The sequence below is a fragment of the Rhinatrema bivittatum genome, chromosome 8 (genome assembly GCF_901001135.1).
Source record: "Rhinatrema bivittatum chromosome 8, aRhiBiv1.1, whole genome shotgun sequence".
Lineage (NCBI taxonomy): Eukaryota > Metazoa > Chordata > Amphibia > Gymnophiona > Rhinatrematidae > Rhinatrema > Rhinatrema bivittatum.
In genome coordinates, this window is record NC_042622.1 from 189,081,166 (window position 1) to 189,107,441 (window position 26,276).

The 26,276-nt window shown below is 44.4% G+C and overlaps 1 long non-coding RNA gene across 1 annotated transcript in view; it reads right to left on the reverse strand.

Moving 5' to 3' along the window:
* The window catches only part of LOC115096445, a 47,359-nt gene that overhangs the window by 2,328 nt on the left and 18,755 nt on the right, over positions 1 to 26,276 (reverse strand). The window contains exon 2 of the long non-coding RNA XR_003858075.1: positions 16,662 to 16,763. This is a non-coding gene — a long non-coding RNA (uncharacterized LOC115096445). The remainder of the gene's footprint in view (positions 1 to 16,661; positions 16,764 to 26,276) is intronic.

Here is a 26,276-nt window from a genome sequence, read left to right on the forward strand (position 1 = left end):
AATAATATGGCTTCCACGTCTAACATGGATAATTCCGTCCAATTTTCCAGACCTTAAGGCATCAGTCTTTCCTCCTGCCTCCATACAGTGACGTGTTAATGCAATATTCTCCAATACCTAATGCCTCCTACAAAACGCAGCCGCAGTGGCGGTCACCAGTTGTGAAGCACAATTTTTTTTAAATGCACTGCATCTGCTTCTTTTAGTGAGAAACAGAGAGGGGGCCAGTGGCAAGACATTTTAGGAATTTTCCTTCTTGGCCTAAATTGACAAGGCCCCCTCCCCCTAAACTGGCTTAGTGCAGTTAGGCAAGGTGGTGGTGTTTGTAAAAGATTATGCTAAAATTCTTCTTTATTTTTTAAATGTAGTTAATGTATTTATACAGCATGCGCTGCTTTCCTAGGGTGCCTTACAACATTGCCCATATTAGGAATGTGACACAGGCAGCAGGTAGTTTTGTAAATTTTGGTATATTGTTAAAATGTTGGGTTTTTTTTTATAAAACATAAAGGGGTAGATTTTAAAAGGTTGTGCGAGGGCGAACATGTGCGCGCACTACCTGGCACGCACACATGTACACCCGATTTTATAACTTGTGCACGCAAGTTATAAAATTCGGGGTCAGCGCGTGCAAGGGGGTGCATAATTGTGCACCTTGCGCGTGCCGAGCCACGCCGCCTTCCCCCGTTCCCTCCCCCCTAGTCTGACCTTCCCACCCCTTCCCCTAACCTTTCCCCCTCTAGCTCTACTCTAACCCCACCTGCTCCAAGAGGCAAAAGCATGCAAGCCCCGGGACTTACACGCATCCCGGGGCTTTACTCGTGTCACCGGGCCTCTTTAAAATAGGCCCGGCGCGCGTAACCTTTTTAAAATCCGGCCCAAATTGTATACAAAAGAAAAAGCTTTTTAATAAAGTTCCTCATTAGTGTTCTTTGTAAAGTAGATTGTTGCTGTAATTTTCTGGAACACATTAGTGTATATTTGGATTTACTCTTGCTTTTTCACTCTATATATATATATATATACATAATGTCTATTGTCTATGTGGAGAAGTTGATCCAGAAATAGAGATGAAGGAAATTCTAGATGAAAGCAGGAAGTTTTAAGATGCAAGTGAAATAATCCTGAATATTGGGAGTTTATTTTCCATAGGAAGCCGAAAGGGAGAGGGCACAGGTACGAGAGGCACTTGTTTAGAGCTAGGGGAGGTGGAACTGGCAGGGCCATAGGTAGAGGTCAAGGAAGGAAGTAGTAGGAAATTAAACAGAAAACCACAACGGGACAGCATATGTATTCATTAACCGCATTCTTATATGCCTGTTAATTGTTATAATGTAAACCGAAATGATATGTAACTTTGCTACATGAATTTCGGTATATAAAAAATGTTAACTAAATAAATTATATGTTTTAAATTAATACAAGTACATCAAGAGACAACTCTTGATTAAAAATAATAAGCAGAAAGTACAGACAAAATAAAAAGTAAAAATATAAACATCTGAAAGAGAAAAATATACTTCACAATGGATCCACAATAAAGGAGGTATCAAAAAAGTGATAATTAAATCCCATAATTACAGAACAAAGAAAAAAAAGATGGCAACACTGCTACTGTGATATAAACAACATAGATCCCATTAGCTAATTAAGGGGGCTAATCCCCAGTATTTAGAAAACAATGACTATTGTAAAATTAACAAAACCAACTTGATGATCTAATGCAGAGGTTCCCAAAACTGTCCTGGGGACCCTCAGCTGGGTTTTTTTAGGATATCTGCAATGAATATGCATGAGGTAAATTTGCATACAGTGGATACCAGACATGCAAATCTCTCTCACGCATATTTACTGCAGATATCCTGAAATCCTGACTGGCTGGTGGTCCCCTATAGGTGTGCACAAAAAGTGGTTTTCTTTCATTTTCGTTTCAACTTCCCCTCTCCCCCAACTCAGGGAGGCCAGATGCCCATCTGCCCGCACTACAAACGAGTGCAACAGTCCAACAAGCCAGGTAGGATCTTCCAGGAACGCACAGGCTTACCTCTTCTCCTCAGCTACGCCATCAGCTGCGGTGAGCAAGTGCATATTTCGGGCCTGGATTATGACCTGGAGCTCCCGCAGTGAGCAGCATCAGGAAGTGTCAGCCATCTCAGCTCCCTCCTGTGCAAATACCTAAACTTCCCAAGTTTCGTGCCTTCTGATTTTCACCAGCACTAAAACACTGAGGGGTCGATTTTAAAAGGCGTACACGTCCATGTGCACGCGGTTCCCAGCGCGTGCACATGGCTGCACCGATTTTATAATATGCTCGCATCAGTGCCTGCATGTTATAAAATACAGTTCCCACGCACACGTGTGGGCGGGTTGAGACTCGTGTGCAGGGAGGGATTTTGTAATCTACGCGCAGCGACGCAATCAGGTCTTTGCCCAGTTCCCTCCCGGTCCGCTCCAAGAGGCAAAAGCCCAATCGCGTCGCCGTGCATAGATTACAAAATCCCCAATTAAGCTCCAATGGAGGAGCGGACTGGGAGGGAACTTTCCTTTACCCCTATCTAGTCTTCCTCCCTTTTCCCCTCTCCTCCCTGACCCGTAAACTAACCCTAACTAGCATTTTTTGTTGTTGTTTTTTTTTAACTTACCTGCTCCTTTGGAGCAGAAATAAGTTTTGTGTGCTGGCCGGCTGCCGGCACGCGCTCCCCAAGACAGGGCCTAATGGTCCCGGTCCCGGCTGGCCCCTGCCCAGCTCAGACCATGCCCCCGGCCTGCCCCTTTTAGCTGGCCCGGCACTTCTGTGGGTAACCCCCGAATTTTACGCGCGCGGACCTTTTAAAATTTGCCCTTTAGAGTCCAATTTTATAGCTTAGCGCTGAAGCCTGCGTACACTTGACTTCAGCCCTAATTTTCCCAGTGATCTTACATGCGCAGGTCTGTGTTGAAAATCGGTACATGTGAACCCTTGCACAGCATGTGCGCGCGTATCTATGCCTGCAGGGGAGCAGGTGTAAACAGTCACACCTGCATTTACACACACACACACACACACTTTAAACTTTACGAAGTGCGCACATAAACGGTTTTCCCCGCCCTAACACCACCCCGGGAGCTCCTCTTTCAAGTACATGTAAAAATATGCTTGAAATCGCTTTTGTGCGTACTTTTACACATTCAGTCACAAGGGTAAGTCTTCAAAGGCCTATGTACGCAGGTAAACCGGTGTTGTACATGCCTATATGCTTTTTAATAGATTTTCAAGTGGTAACATTTTTAGCTTTCATTTACTCACTCATAAATCTTCATAATTTCTTTACAGGACAGTAAATCAGCAAAGGTGTTTAACACAGGACATATGGAGTTTGCATAAGCAATAACACTTTCAACCATTAACATAAATTAATTACATTTCATTAATTAGCCAAGACTCATTTTGTGGTCTTTAACTGATATGCTCTCTAAATCAGATCAAGAAAATTAAAATAAAAACCATTCACTGGTGACAATTACTGAGTCACAATTAACAAAAAAAAAAAAAAAAAAACCCAACCCCATGCTGCTCTCATCTCCTTAGAGGATGGTATGGTCTGGAGTTTACAGTTCAGTACTGAATGGCTTCCAAAGCCAATGCTATGGCAGCGGTGCTCAAACCAATCCTCGGGCCCCCTCCCCCTCAGCCAGCTGGCTTTTCAGAAATTCCCAACAAATATGTATGAGAGAGATTTGCATGCATTGCCTACAATGTATGCAGAAATATATATGCAATGCATCTTCATGACGAACGTCCTGACAAGCTGACTGGTTAAGGGGTCCGAGGACTGGAGTGAGCATCACTGCGTTACAGTATTTCGCTTTTTGTATTAATTCTAGAGATGTGCTTCGGGTAAAAATGTCATGTCGGGCTTCATTTCGGGGCCCCCCCCCCCCCCTCCGCACAGGAATTTCGTTTTTCCCGTGGTTCGGGGTGTTTTGTTTTTTTTTTCAGGGGCCCCGATTTTCGGGTTAGTGCGCGCTATCGGGAGTTAATGCGTGCTAACTCCCTGGCAGAGTTAGTGCTCGCTAACGTCCGTTAGCGTGCACTAACTCAAAAATGAATTTTTTCCAAAATTTCGGGAAAAATTAAACCATTTTTCGGTTCGCCCGAACCATTCTGAATTAGGCAATTTCCTTGACATTGCCTAATTCGGGAAAAACAATTGCACATCCCTAATTAATTCAATGCCATCTCCAGCTGCTCATGGTAGTGAGAATTTCCACTGGATTATTCTACCCCTCTGACATTAATCAGGGCATGACTAGGATTTACCACGTTAACATGGAGAAGGAGTACCTTGACAAGAAGAACTCATTACTAAAAGGGATGAATGAAAGAGTGCCAACTCTAACTACTTCAGTGCAAATACAGACTCTGCCGGGAATGGGGGAAATGAGGGCATTATCCATAGAGAAGTTACTTACATAACGCTTTTCCATTCTGCTACATTTTGGGAATGCTAATTACAAAACAAGAAGTAAATGTCTTTCCAGGTTCATCTGTATGAGGACAGACCATGGGTTCTCCTACTTTTTCCAAAAATGTATCATGGGGGTTGGGGGAGGAAATCAGATCAGACTTTGGGCCGTGAAAAGGGCGATCCAGTAAATTATGGGAGCGATTTTCGGTAAGCCTGCATTAATGCAAATGCAAGGATACTTTTCTGCCCATGGACCTTGTAGCTAAAAACGGCATGTGGAGACGTTAAAATTAAATTTTATACATGTAGTTTTCCTCACTATCGCCCCTCCCTCCCCCACCAATGTAAAGCATGCACACTGGGAAACTTCACACAGATTTTCAGCAATTTGCAACCCACACAAACTAGCCAGGGCCCGGGTCTAGATTCAAAAACCAGCTAAGCAAGTAAAAGTACATTTACCGCTTCTTGTTGCACGTGCATTTAGCTGCACTTACCCAACTAGCTGTGCAGCCGAATATCCAGCTAAACTTACCTGCTCAGTTTCTGAGTGGGTAGAGTTCGGCCTGCCATTCATGCGGTTGGGTTTATCTGGCAAAAGTTAGCAGGTTGCCTCTGAATATTAAGCTAACCGGCTAAATCTGAAAACCTCCAACTCAGCCTCTCTAATCTCCAAAGATAAATTTGTGCAGCTTGCCCAGTTTTGTTTTTTTCAAGGGGTAGATCTATCTGCCTCAAACCCAGTTGCAGCTGGGTGAATCTTTAGAATATCAGCCCTTCAGTTACCTGGCTAAATTCCTTTGAAGGTTCTTCTCTGTGGTACACGCACACGAACCCCTCACAGTCCCTTGCCGTTCTCGGAGATCCATCGGGTTAGGCCGTTTTTATTGTGTTTGGATAGCTTAATTGCTATGCAGTCATTGATGTTTTGTCGTGTCTTGTTCTATCGTGTGAAACTTTAGGCATGTTAAATCTGTAACCCGCCTAATATAGCTAATAGGCAGGAAATAAATAAATAGCAAAATGACAGGAAAATTTAAAAAAAAAGGGCATTTACACATGTACATTCTCTCCTCCAAGAATTCGCCTTTCCTCAGCTGCTGACAGTACACGTGCTGTTACCACAATTTTTGCCTTCATGAAATGCACAGAAAATTGCTGCCGTTGCAACCCATGAGAAAATCAATTTTATTGTATTTTATCTTCAGTTAAGAGTCTTAAGGCACAATTTTTGGTGGGATACAGAAAGTACACCCTAAGGAAACAGAATCGATCATTACGAGGGCAATAATCAAAGCCATTTCCGCTGGTAAAATGCTCTGAGATTTTTAATGATATTCACCCTACACATGTAACTAAAAGGAAAGCAAGGATGAAGATCAGAACTTACACCCCTTCTTTTTAAATATGCAGGACACCACATCTCATGCAGGTCTAAAAGATCTGGATGTCTTGTACAAAATCTGGTGTCTCGCATGCCCCCCGTAGGAGGTGGGGCAGAAGATCCTTGTTAAATTCCTGATTTTAATAAGGCAGAAAAGAACTTTACAAGCCCCATCTTGAAAGACAGGAAGCAGAGAGTAGGATTAAATGGTCAGTTTTCTCAATGAAGAAAGGTAAACAGTGGGGTGCCTCAGGGATCTGTCCTGGGACCCGGTCTTTTTAAGATATTTAGAAATGATCTGGAAAGGGGAGCAACCAGTGAGGTGATCAAATTTGCAGATGATATAAAACATTATGCAGAGTAGTTAAAACTCAAGTGGATTGTGATAAGTTGCTGAAGGACCTTGCAAGACTGGAAGACTGGGCTTCCAAATGGCAGATGAAATTTAATGTGGACAAGTGCAAAGTGATGCACATCGGGAAAAGTAAGCCAACTGTACTTACATGATGTTAGGTTCTATATTAGGAGTTATAGTGGACAATACTTTGAAATTCTCAGCGGCGGTGGTCAAAACAGCAAACAATGGCCTGGATTTATCAAAATGCGGTAAATATCACATGTGATGGGAAAGGGCATGTTTTATGGTAATAGGGAGTTTATCGCAATTTGTGCTAATACCTAAGTTACTGCAAATTGTTGTCACATTTTTGCATCTTGAGATAAGTGTGGTATTTCCTACATACAACTATTGGGGGGACCATGAGAGAGAAAAAGAGAGATAGTCTAGCCATAATGCCATTACCCTAGATAGGTATTTATATCTCTATGGGAGGCCCACCTAGGAACGAGGTGAGGTTTAGGTATTAGTGTAGGGCAGGGGTGGGCAATTCCAGTCCTCGAGGGCCACAAACCTGTCGAGGTTTTAGGATATCCTAATGAATATGCATGACATAGATTTGCATACAACTGAGGCAGAGTGCATGCAAATCTCTCTCATGCATATTCATTACGGATATCCTGAAAACCAGACTGGTTTGTGGCCCTCGAGGACCGGAACTGCCCACCCCTGGTGTAGGGGTTAGGGGCCACTTTGACATTTAATGTGAGACTTACGAACAGAACAGTGCTCTCTGGTGGACATTTGATGACCCATTCGTACGTCTCACATTGAATGTCAAAGTGGCCCCTAACCCCTACACTAATACCTAAACCTCACCTCGAGTTCCTAGGTGGGCCTCCCATAGAGATATAAATACCTATCTAGGGTGCTGGCATTATGGCTAGTCTCTCTCTCTCTTTCTCTCCCTCTTCCCCCCCTCTCTCTCTCCCCCTCCCCACTCCCATCCCCATGGTCTCCAATAGCTAGGTGAACACTCTGGTAGCTTCAAACTACCAAACCCAGCATCAGAAAAACATCGCAACAGGTGATACAGCCATACCACAAGCTATCACACAGCTTAACACTCCTGAAAAGGTTGTAGCTAAAATCAGCATTAAAGCCATGCAATTGGGCTTTGCAAAACAGTAAGCCCACCCCTAACGCCTCCTCTTTTTCAGATTTGCATCACACCATACGATATGGTGCTATCACATGCATTAAAGGCATTTTTGCATGCGATAAACCCTTAACGCATGCAAAAACGCTTTGGCGCATTTTGATAAATGAGGGGGAATATTAGGGAGGGAAAGGCGAATAAAATGGCAGATGTCATAATGCCTCTGTATCTCTCCATGGTGAGACCGCATCTTGAGAACTGTGTGTAATTCTGGGTACCGCATCTCCATAAAGATATAGTTGCACTGGAGAAAGTGCAGAGAAGGGCGACCAAAATAAGGGGCATGGAACGGCTCCCCTATGAGGAAAGGCTAAAGAAGTTAGGGTTGTTCAGCTTGAAGAGATGGCTGAGGGGGAATATCACAGCAAATTTAAAACAAATAGGTGAAAATTCTTTTTCACTCAATGCACAATTAAGCTCTGTAATTCATTGCCAGAGAATGTGCTTAAGGCAGTTAGCATAGCTGGGTTTAAACAAGGTTTGGACGAGTTTCTGGAGAAGTCCATAAAACTGCTATTAACCAAGCTGACTTGGGAAAAGCCACTACTTATTACCAAGCATTAGCAGCATGGGATCTATTTACTGCTGGGGTCTTGCCAGGTACTTGTAACAGGAAACTGGGCTTGATGGACCCTCAATCTGGCCCAGTATGGCAACTTCTTATGCTGAAGGATTCAAAAGAAATATTTTCCTATGCATGATGATACCAATGGGAGGGGGGGATCTGTAGCAGGAGGAGGTGTGGCCTTGTGCAGTGTTTCCCAACCTTTTCAAGCCCAAGGCACACCCACGTTAGCAAAAATATTATGTGGCACACCATCCAGAAAGGGGCAGGCAATGTGGATATGAAGAGGATTCATATGGTCAAAAGATGAGCTAGGAAAGCACTGAAAGCCCCACCAGAAGATTCAAGCTGAGAATGCCCTGTTTATTATGCCAGGCAGGGAGACGAGAACACCACTGACTGGCTTCTTACGAAGAGCTATTTCCAGAGAAGGCAAGATCTTTACGAGGCAGCTGTTTGTGGAAGGAATAACTTCGCTGTTTTTCTGAAACATGCATGCTTTTTGTGCCAGTTTCTTACTTGGCCTGCCTAATGGTTTAAATGTCTATTTATCATCCCAGATAACGATCCCATGCACTTGTCCTTGCTCAATGATGAAGCAATGATTCAAAAAGATCTCACGGTTATTTTGTATTCATTGAATTTAAACATATCACAAAGTAAATAAACTTTGCATCAGAAACACAATGAGAAAACAGAATAAATTAAATACTGGTAATGTGGCCTATGGCCACATTACCCATTACCCATTACCAGTAAGTTCTGGATAGTTCTGGATAGTTCCTGGTTCAGATGGGGAGTGAGAGGAGGCCCCGCTCTGTACAGCCCCTCCCTTTCAGGCTGCTGGAATGGCCTTTATAAGCAGCTCTCTCCTGGAAGCTTTGGGGGCAGTGTGAGTTATCTTTGGAGGTTTAGGAGTTTTTCTTATTTGGGATTGTTTGGGCCTACTCTGCTGGAAGTCTGTTAGTTGGGTCAGGAATCCACCCTGCCCATAACCTGCCTGGTGGGGAGGGGTCTGCCTCCTGGGATAGTCTGGGCTTTGAAAGGGCTTTAATGTGTAGGAAGCCTGGGGAAACTCTATGCACTGCCTGGATTCAGAGCATGGGGAACCTGTGGCTGGGGCTGCTCAGGTTATTTATTTTTATATTCCACTTTTCACACTTTATTCAGCACTTCAAAACAGATTACATTCAGGAACTGTAGGTATTTCCCTATCCCTAGAGGGCTTACAATCTAAGTTTTTGTACCTGAGGCAATGGAGGGTAAAGTGACTTGCCCAAGGTCATAAGGAGCGAAGCAGGACTTTATTGTAAACCGGTACGATAAGACCTGGTCTTGAGCATCGGTATATTAAAAGAATTTAAATAAATAAATAAAATAAATAAAACCCTGGTCTCTTGGTTCATAACCCACTGCTCTAACCACTAGGCTACTCCTCCACTCCTAGGGAAGAGCCGGCCCCTCTGCACCCTCAACGAGGACAGAGGAAGGTGGTAACCCTGTGCCAGGACCTTCCGGGGTTTACTTCAGTTTTGGGAAGGAGATATTTATAAGAAGATCTGGGAGGACGTTGCTGCTGTCCCTCTTCAGGCCCATCAGAAGGAACCAGAGCTGGCTTTCTCCAAGGGAATCCCTCCCATCAGGGATTCGTCTGAAGGAAAAAAAAAAGAGATGATTGAAGACCACTTAACTGTGAAGAAAGAACTAATTGAGGGCACTGAGGACACCCTGGGGAAAGACAGGGTTTGGACTCTCTGAAAGAGACTGTGATTTACTATTTATTTACCAGCTCCTGGAAGGAAGTTTTCCTGCCCATCTAAAGGATCCCCTGCCTACCTAAGGGACGCCATTATCCAAGTCCTGGAGGGTGGATGCTTCCCTTGCCCTGGTAAAGGAAACACCTGCAAAGGGACTGTGAACAAAGAGGAATTTGTGGCACTGAGGATTACGTTTATTGTGCCAGACTCCATCAGAGTTTTCAACAGTAAAGTCTTTAACTCTGGACTCTTACCCAGTGGCTCCAGTGTTTTATTTGGCACACACAGCACACAGTGACAGAAAAAAGTATCCCTCTCCCAGGGTCAAAAGCAAAGGTACAAAGGATCACCCCTAACACCCTGGGCCTTAAAAGTAAATCTCTCCCCCCCCTCCCCCAACAAAGGATCCAGGCCCTGGGGAAAGAGAATCGTTAGAGCTATCCAGGATCGGTTCCAGCCCCGAACAGACTATTACATTTTTATGCGCCCATAGGAGCGCAGTCTGCACCCGGGGATGGGGTTTACATACGTCAAAGAATAAACAGAAACTAAACTAATGTTTCCTCATTACATTAGCCCACAAGAAATGAGAGGGACCTAGATAGAAAAGAAACAAGAAAAGAAATTAAAAATGTTATGAACCCTGCCCGTGGGTCCCCCCGCGAGCAGGCACCTTACCTACTGCTGCCCGATGCGGCCGGACGCCGCTGAAGTCGGGCCTTCCCGCATGGCCGGAGCTGCGGACTTTGTTTCCTCTTGCGGCCCGGAGGCTGCCCTTCATGTTCCTTCTTCACCGCGGCCGGAGCCGTGGACTTCTGCTTGCCATCTTCGCGGCTGGAGCCACCGCCGTCTTCGTCCTCTTCGCGGCTGGAGGCCGCAAGCCCCGAGCTGGATTGGCGGCTGGAGCCGCTGCCGTCATCGGGGCCTGTCTCCAGGCCCAGCCCTGCTGCTGCGTCGCTGACGTCGGTGCACGACTGCTGTCCACGGTCCTGCACAGCTTCCTTCCTTCCTCCTAGGCACGCGGCCGCGCCTCGCGTCAAGATTTAAAGGGCCCACGGCCGGATATGCCGTGGGCTCCACCTTCTGACTGTTTCCTGCCACAGCCCTATAAAAGGGCTGTTCCTGCAATTCCTCGCTGCCTTACATCAGAGTTACTTTAGCCCTGGAGGCTCCTGCCTGCCAGCGCTCCGACAGGTCCTGCTATTAAGTTCACTTAGAGAATAGCCACTGCCATTAGCAATGGTTACATGGAATAGACTTAGTTTTTGGGTACTTGCCAGGTTCTTATGGCCTGGATTGGCCACTGTTGGAAACAGGATGCTGGGCTTGATGGACCCTTGGTCTGACCCAGTATGGCATTTTCTTATGTTCTTATGTTCTTTGTCCTCTTCGTGGAGCTCCTCGTCTCGTCTTCTCCTTGTCATGTCTTGTTGCCTGAGGTCCCTGTCCAGATGTCCTGGTGTCTCGTCATTTGATGTCCCGCTTCCTGATGTTCCAGGTCCCTTGGTGTTCTTCGCCTGTGCTCTGGAGCCTTCTGTTCTGCCAGCCGTGGATCTCCAGATGACACTGCTCCATCTTAGGAGATGCCGGCAGTGGACTGGTGTCCTGTGCTCCTGAGCTGTCCTGTCCTGCCAGCCTTTGTGGAGCTTCGGATGACATCGGCTTCTTCGTCGAAGTCCCGCCTCGACTGGATTCTTTCCTGCACTTGTCCCGCTCTCCACGTGGTCCGTGACAGCCTCCTCGGGCTGTGTAGGGCACGCAGTGGGACAGGGTGGTCCGCGACCAGCCCATTGGGTCCGCCCGTGAAGGTGGGCTGAGTAGGGCGCCCTGAGAGACAATGCCAATGTCTACCTTCCCAGCTTCTTGTGTCGTCTGGACATAGTCAAGTTCCTCATCTCATCTGTGATGCCGTCACATCAGCCTTGGTGTCATGTCTTCACCTTCTCATAGTCATGTCTTCGTGTCAAGGCCTCCGTCTGCCCTCATCCTCAGGCCGGCCTGCTACTCAATGCCGATCCAAGCGGCAGGTCCGAAAGGACTTGGAACGGTCAGAGGACCATTCCCCTACCAACATCATCCTGTTGTTGTCTCTGGGAGCTTGCAGGCCCGGCAGAGGGTAAGACCATGTTCTGCCAGGCTGGGACACGTTGCCAACCCTCGGTTCGGTCCTGGATCCGTCTGGGGTCGGGCTGAAGCCCAAGGGCACACTAAAACCCGTGTCACACAACAACAACAAAAAAACCTACCTTAACAGAATTTCTGATATTAGTAAAGGATCTTATAATTTAACCCTAATTGGAAACTGGTGAGGACTTGAGCAATTTTTTTTTTAGAATCTAAAATAGATCTCAATTGTTCAGGAGTGGAAAAAAAAATAGCAATCTGCATTATACTTTACCACAAGTTCTCAAGAGTATCATAACTGAAAAGATGCCATAAAGAGATAACCTCTTGTTGATAAGCCAAGAACCCTTTCCTCCCCTCCTGAGTGATTTTTTCCTAAATCAGGATAAATTCTAACAGTTTGGCCTAGGAAACTATATTCTTAAAATATGATCTCATAACAGCACTTAAATTCTACTCAGACACAAACAATATAAATAAAGTTGCCCTTTCATAATTCTCAGGCATGGAGCTTTCTAGAAAATTCAACATATCCACTGGAGACTGAGCACCCTGATTCTGCTGCACCTTCACACGTGCAACAAAAGGAAGAAAATATGGAGGGATTGCGCCTGATGACGTTATGCAATATCTCCAATAAATATTTCTTAAGAGTCACTTGTGGCAGCTCGCCTGTGACTCTAGGAGAGCTCTGCAAACAGAAATTTAAAAGTTTTGCGTGATTCTCCAGAAATCCCATTCTGGAAAGGGCACCCCGCTCCTGAATCATGGTGGCATTTACAGCTTGGATATCTAATGTCCCACGGTTATTTTATGCCCATTTTCAGGCGTGAAAACACTGGAACTATTTTAGCAATATTCCAACATTCTGTACTTTGCAGGGTAAATCACTTTACCTACAATATCTTGTATCCTACGGCTGCTTTTCATCATGCTGTATTCTACTGTCATCATTATCATCATCATCATCGTCTACTTACCCCTCATTTTCCAGTCAAGGAAATCAAAGCGTGTTACAATAGATTTGGGCATTACAGTTTAACCACTCTACATTATAGTACATAGGCTCTAGTTATCTCCAAGGTGTGTGCAGGGAAACATTTTTTGTTTCGTTTTTCCATTCAGGTGAGTATTTTATTCATTTTTCGCTACAAAAACAAAAGAAAAAGAAACTGCTCCTCCCAGGTCTTCTCCATAAGCCCCCCTCCCAAGCTGTACCACAAAATGGCGCTATGCTCAGGGCTGGCGGGCACCATTTTCGATCCAGGATCTGATTGGTAAGAGTAACTGAGGATCACTCCTGCCCCTTTTTACTTCACAGACCCTAGAAAGACAAGTAAGAGACGTCAGGGAGGGGAAGAAGGTGCTTATGGGAAAGGCCCTGGATGGGGGAGGGGCAATTTTGCGGTTTTGACAGCTGTTTGTTTTTTTTATTGCCTTTCTGAAATGATAAAGGAAAAAAACTTTCAAAAGGGATTTTGTCTTGTTTTCCTTTACTTTAAAAATGAATGCACTTCCCTGGTTTCATCTCACTTTCCATCTATAAACCATTTCATTTACCACCTCTGGAACTTATTCTCTTGCCATAAGACCAGCTCCTCCGCTCCTTCCTCTTCTGGAGCGGCATTTCTCAACTGTAGCCAGTCGATGCCATCAGAGTATTTTAGAAGAAAAATTGGCAAGGCAGCCCCCACCAAGAATAGGTGGCCACACTGTGATGCCACTACATATTTATTATGAGAAACCATGCTCTAGCACATCTTGCCTGTAGAAGAGTATGCCACTGGTTTCTGAGAGGCTGCTCCCATCGCACACCTGCTCAACACCGAATCACCCTCCTTCGAACATGCATGCAAGTCATTCCTGCAATCACATCTCTAAATGTTAGTCATATTCCATTTATTCCTTAGTCATATTTCATTTGCCCAACAAGTCCGTGATCTTGGCGTCATCCTTGATGGTCATTTCACGCTGAAGAAATTCATCAGTAATATACTAAAAGACGGTTTCTTTAAACTCCACTCCTTAAAAAAACTGAAACCCCTATTACATCCCCCCGACTTCCATACAGTCCTACAAACCACCATCTTTGCCAAAACTGATTACTGTAATGCTCTTCTCCTCGGCCTTCCGAACAACTCCATCCACCCCATTCAAATACTGCAAAACACAACAGCCCGGATCTTGACTAACTCACGCAGAAATGATCATATCACACCTGTATTAAAAGATTTACACTGGCTCCCTATTACATCCCGCATCCAATATAAGGCTCTCTCTTGTCCACAAGGCCTTATACAATCCCGAAATGAACTGGTTTAATGAATCCTTCCGCCTCCACCAATCTAACAGGCCCACCAGACACCAACATCTCGCCACCATGCCTACCCCCTCTCCCAAACTCTATAAACTTACCTCCACGAGAGCCCAAGCGCTCTCGATCGCCGGGCCGACCCTTTGGAACACAATGCCAGTTGAATTACGGCAAGAAGAATGCACAAAAACCTTTAAACAGAAGCTGAAGACTTGGCTCTTTACTAAAGCCTACACCTAATTTCTCAATCTTTCTCTCCATTCTCTTTTCCCACCCTCTCCTCTCTCTCCTTACTGTTCAGTTCGCTTATATTCCCTATTTCCTCAATTCTCTCTTTCCCCACCTTCCACTACACTCCACCCTCCCTTCCTTCCCCTCCCCCCCCCACCCCGTCCCTCTACCCCTACGTCTCATTCAATCCCTACACATTCTACCTCCCTTCCCTCTCCCCCCCCTAGGTTCCTCTGCCCCCTTCTCTTTTCAAACTCTACTCAAATTTATTTAATATGTCATCGCCTCATATTGGATATGTATATACTGTTATAATATTATTTTATTTTATATATATTAGTAAAGCTTATTCTTAACATTTAGCATTCAATGTTACTTTCCCTCCTTATATCCCCCCACTTACCCCCCCCTCAATTGTTCTTTTGTTAACTTGTTATAAATTGTCGATATAACTCTGTTCGATGTAAAACGCCTCCCCAGGCGTCTGTTTGCGTTACAATGTGAACCGATGTGATATCCCTGATGAATGTCGGTCTATAAAAATTTTAAATAAATAAATAAATAAATAAAATAAATAAATAAGCATTCTTTTACTCCTTCCTGGACTGTCTTCTTTTTATATTTTTTTTTTAATTTTTATCATGTATTGTATCTCTGCATTAAAATAAGGGTCTATACCTGGTTAAAAAAAAAACATGCTAGAAATGGAATCAGTTAATGCTTATTCTATTGCAGTAGAAAGCGTGATTGACAAACTGTGCATTTCAAGTTCTGCTACAGAAAGCCATAACAACCGTCGTCTGATGAATCTGGATCACAGTATGCATTTTATGTTATATAGCACCCTAAACCAAGGTGCTCCACAACAAATTACAATGAGACCTTGCCCCAGAGAACCGCTGTGGTACCTACCTCCAGTAATGGCAGATTGCTTGTGAAATTTAAATATAGGATGAGCTTTGGCAAAGACGTCAAGATCAATATTGAGCTTCCTCTGGCAGAGATATCCAGCAGGAAATGTAACCAGTTAAGTCTCACTGAATAAACCCAGCTAGATTTAAAGTTAACAGGGTCAGTGTACCTGGATAACTTTAGATACGCTCTCCACCTCGACCAGATTTATTTGGCTAGGTTTATACGCCCCTCTCCCGGAACACCTCTGTGCCATCTCTCTCTCTCTCTCTCTCTCTTTTTTTTTTTTTTTTTTAATCCAGCTAAAACGTACCTGCTTGGTAGGGCGGAAAATTTAAAACTCGGGGCTTGTCTGGCTATGCCTTGCTCCTAGCCAGACAAAGCTTTTCAATATTGTTCTCATTATTGCTAGATTCATAATTGTTCTTGGATAGTTATTCACATTGGTCTAATGGTCAGCACCACCCAAATCACATCGAGCCTAACAAAAATAATAGCATCACAATATAATTCCTTTCTCTTCCAGCATCACATTACCATCACTGTTCACTACCATGTTAAATATAAATTTGCTGTTTTAAAACTCAATTAGGAATAGGTAATTACTTGGGGGGAGTAGGGAATTTGGTGGCCTTCTGGGTACATAACATTAGCAAACAAAAGAATGACAATGTCATCATTCTTTCAAATTATATTTAATATTTTGATTAGTGGAGGTAATGCTTTTAAAGGATTATTTGAATTGGCAAATCCTTTTGCTCTGCATCTCAGCAGAGCAGTAAACAATGTATATTTTATTCACTATATCATACCGCACTCAGTGGCGATGATCCCACACTATGAGGGCGATCAATACCGCATTACAGAACGCAGGAAACCATATGGTTCTATCTGGAAAGACGTATTCCCACAAAGAAACGCAGTCGAAACACTACAAAATGCGACCACAATGGCTTTAATGAGTGTGAATTTGAAGAACAGTTTGGAAGAATGAAATCTGTGTGTCTTCTAAATGACGGAAATAGCAATCACAGCTACTGTAGTGAGGCTAGTGCCACTAATGATGTGCTCTAAAAAGCACAATTAAAGTAAAAGAGATCGGAACACAGTCGACAGCAAAGGTGGAAAAACATACCTGAAAAGGGAAGAAACCCACTGAATACTGTAGGTGGTTGGGAAAAATGAGCAAGCAACATCAGCCTTGTCCATTTTCTGCTGCCATATTCAATATTCCTATGTCCCAGAAGCAAAACAGATGTATGCAATTCAGATTTTCTGCAGCGTCGGATCTACACCACCTCGCTGCAGTTTATTCATAGGAAACATGAACAGGGGCAGATCTAGCAATTTTCAGTGAATGTTACTCCTACCTTGCATGGCTGGTACTTGGGTCCGGTATGGAGCAATTATTAGGGATCTGCTTTCATTATGTTTTGCTTCTGAGCACAAGGTAAAACTCATTTAGGTGCACACTAAAAATGAAACAATTATAAAAAAAAGAAAAACGTCAGCATATGCCTAGCAATTATTTACGAAATTAAACTTTTACTGTTCATACATCCACATCTATGTGTTAAAGTTGAAATTCAAACTAGCAGATGGCAAATGCAGCTCATTTCACCCATATGTACAATTATGTCTTGGATCTATGAATTCTGTGCTATGTAATCTGCAGGAAAGAGACTGGAGAACACCCAGGCCCAACAGCCCAAAGTCTATGTCCCAGGGAAGCAGTACTGAAGTTACAGTAACATAGTAAAGGACAACAGATCAAGACCAACTGGCCCATCCAATCTGTCCAGTTTTGCTGGTCTACACTGCTAAGGATATATTCCAACTGCTAGCTGTAGAAGCTTGACCTGTTGTAGGATATTACCCCAATCGAAGACAGGTTTTTGCCTTCTTCCTCTTTGATTCTCTACCGCCCTGGATAAATGAGCATATAAAAGTTTTCCATACTCGCTCAAAGACCTAGGCTCCCCCACTACCCGTGCCCTAGCGCTGATCACCACAATAATCCATCCACCAAAACCAGTGACCTAATGTTGACCAACTCCCTATGAGGAAAGACTAAAGAGGTTAGGACTTTTCAGCTTGGAGAAGAGACGACTGAGGGGGGATATGATAGAGGTGTTTAAAATCATGAGAGGTCTAGAACGGGAAGATGTGAATTGGTTATTTACTCTTTCGGATAGTAGAAAGACTAGGGGGCACTCCATTAAGTTAGCATGGGGCACATTTAAAACTAATCGGAGAAAGTTCTTTTTTACTCAATGCACAATTAAACTTTGGAATTTGTTGCCAGAGGATGTGGTTAGTGCAGTTAGTGTAGCTGTGTTTAAAAAAGGATTGGATAAGTTCTTGGAGGAGAAGTCCATTACCTGCTATTAAGTTCACTTAGAGAATAGCCACTGCCATTAGCAATGGTTACATGGAATAGACTTAGTTTTTGGGTACTTGCCAGGTTCTTATGGCCTGGATTGGCCACTGTTGGAAACAGGATGCTGGGCTTGATGGACCCTTGGTCTGACCCAGTATGGCATTTTCTTATGTTCTTATGACCTTAACTATGTTCCCATGGCCTTTCTGAATAGTACCTGGCCATCAACAACTTGCCAGCATTTATTTGTTTGCATTCTGAAGAGCTGCATCTTGCTCCCACCCACCCAACTAAGCCTTGGCTTGCAACGTCTTAGTTCACGCTTTGCCAGCACCTTGTTTTTTCCTTAGTAGCTCCCTCTTATCTCCGCTCAAGGGATTAAAGGGTGGGATGTTCACAATACTGTAAACTCCTAACCTTATTTCTCCCTGTCTGTCCAATCTTGCCTGAATTCTGTACTTTTTTGGTTGCCACTAACCTGCTGGATGCAAGTTTGACAGTTGCATCAAATGCGGTATCATCGTGTTTTATGTTGAAGATTCATAATCATATTTCAATAGCTGAATGTTTGCTCAGGATTTAATATTTTCTGTTTAAGCATCTCTGTTTCTACTTACAGAGCATTTAGAGGGCAGTTTTCAAAGGGACTTCTGTTGGTAAAGCAATGCTTTACCCACAGAAATGACCCTTTAGAATAAATTGGCGACCGATGTACACGTACTTTTACGTGCAGAGGGGGGAGAGGCATTCCAGAGGTAAAGTCTGGATAGGATGAGGATTTATGTGCATGTTTTTCGATTGCAAAAAGTGTGTGCACAAATTCTAGTGGCAAAAGTATGCACACCAAATAGCACGTGCAATTAAGCACATATAGTTTTGCACCATCAGCATCGCCCATCTGGCTAGTCAGCCGATGGGCTAGGCAGCAATGGTTCTGGATGGATGTGGCAACTCATGCTAGGCAACCTAAGTTACAGAGAGTCTGACCCCTTAAAGGTGCAGGAATTCCCAGGCTGGCGGCTTTGGAATCACCCACTGCCTATGCATCCCTGCACTTTTAAAGGGGCGGACTCAAAGGACACAACAATCAGTGGGGCCAGGAAGAGCATTGGGCAGGAGCGAGAAGCAGAAGCACCAGAGCAATAAAAGCAGTGGACACAGTGCAGTAACCCCAAGCTAGGACAGGAAGAGTGCTCATCGCAAGCGAGAAGAAGCAGGGCAGCCAGGCTTGGCTAAGGCGGGAGAAGCTACATGCCTTGCATCTGCCTGCCCAGGCAGAAAGAGGAGGAACCACCAGGCGGAAGAAGAAAGGAAGGACCCAAGGAAACACACAAAGTTACTCCCCCTCACCTGACACACGTACACTGAAACATTGTCGGGAGGGAGGGAGAGAGGGGAGGTTGAAGAAGTGGGAGAGAAGGCCTGGAGGGCAATTTTTGTTGTTATGCGGTGACATTCTGAGACCTGCCTACCACATTGGGTGTATCATTTTTAATGCACTGTACTATTTTGCTTTTATGCCATCTATCCCTCTTGTGTTTCTCACTTAACTGAATCATGGGTTGTGTGTATACACTCTCACATGTTTTTGGGCCTCCTGAACATTAAGGTGAATTTTAATAGCCCATGTGCATTAATTAGGGGATGCGCGGATAAGTCAGGCTCGCGCACACCAAGGTGATTTTAAGAGCCGCCCGGTTGTGCGCGTATCTCTCGCAGGGCGCACATCGCCAACGTTTGCAAAAAAGGGGCAGGGAGTGGGCGTGGTATGGGGCACGGACATTTCGGGGCACGAACCACAGATGTGCGCGTAAATACCGACGCGACCAAGCGCGCACCGAGGTCCCCCTGCTGCGCTACTTTACTTCTGCTATGGATGCCGTTAAAGGAAAACTAGGCAGATCTGTGGAGTTTTCAGAGTCAGGGCTTACTTGGGGGAGTGAAGGCTATCACTCAGGAGGGTTGGAGGAACTGCCTCTTAACTGGACGAACTGGGGACGAAATCGTAAAACTGGGAATGGTGTCAGCGCGCGACCCTTTTAAAATTCCCCAATTTACGCGGTAAAATCGGCCGTTAGTGTATAAGAAGAAATAACAGAGAGAGAGGGAGAAAGCGCTTCCTGGACCTGACAGCACAGACTGATCCCTTGGAAAAATGTAAGCTTTATATAGATATAGATATATATGTAGTAATTATTATCTGCAAGCATCTCTTCTGTATCATCTGATTTTATTTATTCTATCCTCTCATTGCTTAAATAAACCTACCAAAAATACCTGATACTGTGATGTATTGAGTCAGAGATTGGGTGTTTACATTGGGTAAGCCCCCAAGGCAGTTCTTTGTGCATGCAGGTGACAAGACCCTCGGGTAACTCCCAGCGTAGACCCCAGTGAGTTTAGTCCCCCAGGTTAGAGCCTCTGGGCAAAATGCCTCATCCTCCAGGGAGTAAGGAATAGGATTGCCTTCCTCATCCATGCCTTCCGGGTCCTCGTTAGTGTGACCTGCCTTCCAACGTTTACCTGCGGCGCCAGCCTTGCGGGATTTCGCAGCCTGTGATCCTGAACGTTCAAGGTCTGGCCGGCTCTGCTGAACGCGCCTGGAGAAAGGACCTCAGCCCTTGGAAAAAAATTCCACCCAAGAGAAGGCGGAAGGGTCCATACCAAAACCAGGGGTCATCGGTCTGTGCCCACTGAGTCGCCCTCCCTTGCTGATGAACCAGTTAGGGAAGGCTCAAAACCAGGAATGAAAAACCTAACAGATCCTACTCTGATTCTCTTCCTGTAACCTGCTGGGAAGGGCCGCGCTTAGCAAAATCAGTTAAAGGCAACACGCCCTGAGCCTCTAAGCTAAGATTTGAGGGGGGCCCCAGGCTGTGATGCCTTAATAGGGCAAGCAGTGCAAATTGCAAGGCGCGGAGGTTTCTTTGCTACTGGCGCCATGGATAAGGACGTCCAAAAGCAGCACGCTCAAAAATCAAGCGTTTGACAAATGTGCGTCCAACAGTGCATCCATGCCGGCAAGCCTGGGCAGGATGCCCAAAAAATCGGAAATATATATATGTATTGAGAGAGACAGAGAGAGAGATAGACAAAAACACTCCAAAGAAATGGAAAAAGATTGTTAAACTGATATATGTACATAGGGATACGTGCTAGGCTGTTTAATGTGCTATATTCAACAGTATCAGGGTGTTCTTTTATTTGAATTGTTTCAAATAATGCATTAATAAAGATTTACTTTTTAATCGTTACCATATCTTAAGTGCTATTTTTCCATTCCTTCGGAGTAGTTTGTTTTTGTCTGTTTGTTGAGCACCTTATACAATTTACATATTACCTGGTCTTTTGTATCTATATCTATCTATATATAGATAATACTCCATTGAACGCTTGTACTACGAACGCCCATAATCTGGATGACCAACTACACAGTCCTGTCGGACGCTCAACCTGGACACGCGGGTGCGAACCGACGTCAGGCACTGCTTTTGCAGGCGACTTGCACAAAAAGAAAGCACGTGAACACCCAGCAAAGCCTGAGAGCAGGGCCTGAAAACTACAGCCACTTCCCAAGTCCCCCCGTAGACAGGAACGCGCGCTGGATTGGCGCGGTGTGGGTCGACCTGTCTGAATGCTGAGAAACAATGGATTTCTCCAAGATCTACACAGGTGCTGATGATACAGTAGAGAAAGCAGTGAAGCCAAGTCAGAAAATTTAGGATAAATCTCTTTCCCCATGGGACCTCGGCCAGGTCATTTTCTCTCCCTCCGTCGGCAGTTCACCCCAGCAGAATTAGTGGAATGAAAAATAAAGATGTTGGTTCCTTCCCTCCATGGGTAACTTTATGCAGGGCGGGAGGCAAAATCTTCTGCTAGACCCTCCATCCAAAAGGTGCTTGTGGTTATATTTTTGCATGTTAAATTAGAAAAAAAAAAAAAAAAGAGAGACGGGATCTTGTAAATATCATTACAGTACTATTATTTTGTGCAGATTCTGGAATCAGATCTGTGCATTCAGGGGATGAAAAATGCTAATGTGTTTAAAAAAAAATAACCTTCACAACTGGAAATAATGTGATGAAGCTGTGAAAATTATTTATCCTTTAACAGCATAATGGGTTTTAATTTTCTTGTGCCTGATCTCCTTGGCAACACTTTCAAAGTGTGTTGGCATTCATAAGTCAACCCTGCTCAGGTCTGCATTTGCAATTATGCATCACTGGAGTGAAACTTTTTTTTTTTTTTTTTTGCTTTCTGTATGAATTTATAACATTCCAAGCTTGATTCACCCCAGTCTGGAACTTGGAAACATTTCCTGCAGGAAGATATTCATCGACTTTGGCAAATAAAAGTATTCTAATCCCGATGTTCAGAAAAGACATGGCTCACAGATCCCTGCATATCTTGATAAAAAACCTAATAACTGCTACTTATTTCTTCTATGGCATTATTAGATGGATGCAAAGCTATAGAGATGCATATAAGAGACAGTGCCTGCCCCGTGGAGCTTACAGCCTAGACAAGGTACACATTCAAGACAAACAGAAAGCTCACGGTTTTAACCACTTTTCTATAATAAATAAAATCAACAAGACTAACATCAGGGAACGCCACCATTTAGGATTTAAAAGCAGCCTTAAAAATGTGGATTTTAAACTGGCTTTGAATATCCCATCACCTCATGGGATGAGGGTAAAAGAAGGTAGGCTCGGGAGTAATCTATTTCTTTATAGAAAAGGTGGTAGAGCCAGGGACTGGGCCTCGCAGAGAAGACGGCGGAAATAAAGAAGGTAGCAGAGAGATCAAGGAAGCCTGGGAAGAGCGCAGGGGGTGTTCTAAAGGAGAGGAAGAGGGTGGAAAGCCAAGCAGGTGAAATGGAGGGGGGAGAATGAATGGGCCTAATGGTCTTCATTTCCCATCATGTTCTTGATTTCCATTATTTTGCATTGCATTCTGTTATTTTTTATGCTTAAGGTGTATCTTTGCCTGCTGATGTAATTTGTTGTAAGCCGCTCTGGATTGTCCTAAGCTGAACATGAAAAGTAGGGAGATAAGTAGAAATTAAAAAAAAAAAAAAAAGAGAAAGCCTATTCCGGTCATGCAGTGTAGCACAGTGGAAAGCGCTGTATTTTTAGTTTGGTCACTGCTCAGAATCGCATAAGCCATGATCAGCGCCAGCACCACCCGCACGAGCCTCGTTTTCCCCTGTCCTGATACACAGAGCTGCTCTGCTGATGGTGAAAATGCATCTGGCTCTTTAAGTGGGAGGGAACAAGAAAGAATACATTCAAACAAAACAGTAACCTTTTATTCACTGTGTAAAAAAAAAAAAAATGATATAGGAGTTAAGGAAGTGGCGCTTGCTGAAATCTGAAAGAAAACCAAACCAAAGTCTCCTGTACTTTGCATATATCAGGGCTCCCGTTTATGCAGATTTATGCCATGCATATTCATTGTCGATATCCTGACAACCTGGCTGGCTGTGGGGGTCACCAGGACTAGGACCTGATCTGTGAGAAAAGCACTTAATCCAAGTACTTAGTATACTGCACACTGTTCAGGCAACTAAAATCGTGTGAGGTAGCTGTGCATGGGAATGAAAGACGGGTTGAGCCTAAGTCAGCGGGAGCATGAATGATTTTTTTTTATTAAAAATGAATCTAGAAACGATTATGCGCTCTCCTTTTATGCCTGCATCCCTCAGAACTCAGCAGACGAGCAGCCTCTGCACTCTGAGGAAATCCTGATTGAATTACCGGGGTTACCACCTCGCGCTGCATTCTTACAGTGGGAACAACGGATGGCAGGAGAGAGCTGCCAGACGTAATCTTTCAAAACTGTTGAGTCTTCTTAAAAAAATATCTCTTTTTTTTTTTTAAATAGAAGAAAAAAACCCAGTGCTATTATCAGGAGTGGAGAGTATGGAAGGAAGGGGCAATCGAAAAACAAATAAGTAACAAAGACATTCATGAAGAAGACTGCCAGACCAGTCTGGTCCACTTATTTTCTGCACCGGCCGCACTATGCTCTGTCATATTTCTAACCTGCCTTTTGTTTTCCTAAGAACATAAGAAATTGCCATGCTGGGTCAGACCAAGGGTCCATCAAGCCCAGCATCCTGTTTCCAACAGTGGCCAATCCAGGCCATAAGAACCTGGCAATTACCCAAACACTAAGAAGATCCCATGCTACTGATGCAATTAATAGCAGTGGCTATTTCCTAACAGGCCGATACAGTAAAGCCACCGCTCCTGTCAAAAAAGAGGCGCTAGGACGTTCCTAGCGCCTCTTTTTACCGCAGGCCCTAATTTGAATAATTTTATTTACTGAATCGTGCGCTCTCCCGAAATTTTTACTGTATCGGCCTGCTAATGCACCTGCTTCGAAGCTCGCGGCAACAGTACAAAATGTAATAAGGATGCAGAAAATAAATTGTTGTTTGGATTCACTTTCAAAGCAACAAGGGTTTGGAATAAACATCACTTGTCGAAAGGGAGGCTGTTTGGAAGAGTAAATTAAATTCACAGAATCATATATTATTATTTTATTTGCATCTGAAGAACCGTTAGTTTCTTCTGAGCAACAAGCAACGCTTTGGACAAGTGAAGTTTATTCCAAACACGGGCTCCTTGGTAATCTGGTTTGTTTCTTCCACCTTGACTTACTGTATTCAATGTCTTTGCACATGCCATAGCCTGAATATGGAGTGGTGCTATTGCATTAACATTATGCACTATTGTAAGTTCAGTCTCATCGCTCTCTGCTTGTTGGGCATTATGAGATGCAGTTGTCAGAATGCCCATTGTTTTGATGTATTAACCATTATTTCTGGCTCCTATACACTTGACAGAACCCTGGAAGCGTCGAGCCCTACTGCAATTAGTTAACACTGTGGAGGTGGTCAGTGTTAACTCTCAGGAATTGCTCACAGCAGTTACTCCACCACTGAAACTCATTAAAGTTTAACCTCGAAAGAAACAATAAAAACGCTGCTGGAAGAGTAAGAAATACCTTTTTTGTCTTGTTTTGTTTTTATTCCAAAGCCTCTGGCAGCTAAGATTTTAAAGCAATAAATGACTCGGCTCTGTGACTTGGTTGCAGTTGCCTGTGTTGCGTTGTGCTGACGCCCAGCATTCAGGGCTTCTGTCTGGGCGCGAGGAGGAGCTGGAACGCTGCCGGAAGCAGGGGCAGTTCAGGACGACCTGAGTGCGCACGCCCCCCCCCCCGGCATGGCCCAGCACAGGGCAAATCAGAAAGAAAGCGAAAAAGGGGAACTCCCCCTTAGCCTTTAGCCCTTTTGGCTATTTGAAATGCTAGGGAAAGGGAGGACGCAGGGTCAGGATTCCCAGAGAAGTGGTAGATAGAGTGCTAATGATATTTCTAGGTAGCTGGCAGGAGCCCTACCACCTGCCTCCCAACCTTCCCTGGTATTTGCGCCCTAGGGAGGGCTGGAGATCCCTGAAGGAGGTGGCTGTTATGTGTGACTCTCAGGGCAGGTGCAAGGGTATTAGGTGCCCTAAGTGAAGCTCACAGCCTTGCGCAGAACCCCAGCCCTCGGCCCATGCACAATTAAAATTATGCATTCATAATAGCAGATTTTACATGAAACAGGACAAAGTACAATCTCTGAGGTAAAAACATCACTTATAACATATACATCAACGGCTTAATTTTAAATGGCTGGCGCGCGTTAAAACCGGGAGAAACGGACGTGACCTTTTCAAAGGCCCCTGGCCACACACGGATCTCCCGGTATGTGCGGAAATACCGGCTAAGCAAAAAGGGAGGGCTGGGGGTCGGGTCTGGGCAGGCCGGGACGGCACTATTAGGCACTGTCCCAGTGAGGTGCGCGCTAGCAGTCTGCCGGCCTGCGCAAGTTACTGCTGCTCCAGAGAGCAGGTAAGTAAGGAAACCAAAAAAAGAAAGTTAGATGCAGGGGTTGTAGGGGTCGGGGCGGAGAGGGGAAAAGGGAGACAGGGTAGATAGGGGGTTTAGAAAGTTCCTTCCCAGTCCGCTCCTTTACTGGAGTGGACTGGGAGGGAAATAGAGAAAGGCCCTATCGTATCGCGGCACTCTTCGTAGAAAATTAACCCCCCTTATAAAAATCGGGTGTGCATGTGCGAGCGGGTTATCGGATTTTATAAAATGCGCGTGTCGATGCACGTTTGTTATAAAATCGGCGCGTCCATGTGCGCACGTCGGGAACCATGCGCACATGGACGCCTGCGTGGGGGTTTAAAAATGTACCTTTATGTTTACATGCACTGTTGTGGTACCAACCAGAAAGCCCTGCAAAAAACGACTCTTGGAACCCATATAGTATTAGGCCTATTGTTAGGTGAGTTAGATGCAAGCTTGGCCCTCAGAAAGCCACAAGCAAACTGAAGTTCAAGTTACAATATAATAAACCTCCCTTACCAAAAGAGTTTCAACTGCCAGCATTCAAAACAGTCACAACCCTGCCTATTAAAAAGCAATACTATAAATATTACACCAGGCCCTAAACATTCATACACCAATATTAGGAAAACAGAACAAGCCAGGCTGCTATAGACCCTGCACAGAAACTACATGCTAGCGGAATACCTTACTTCAGTCACAC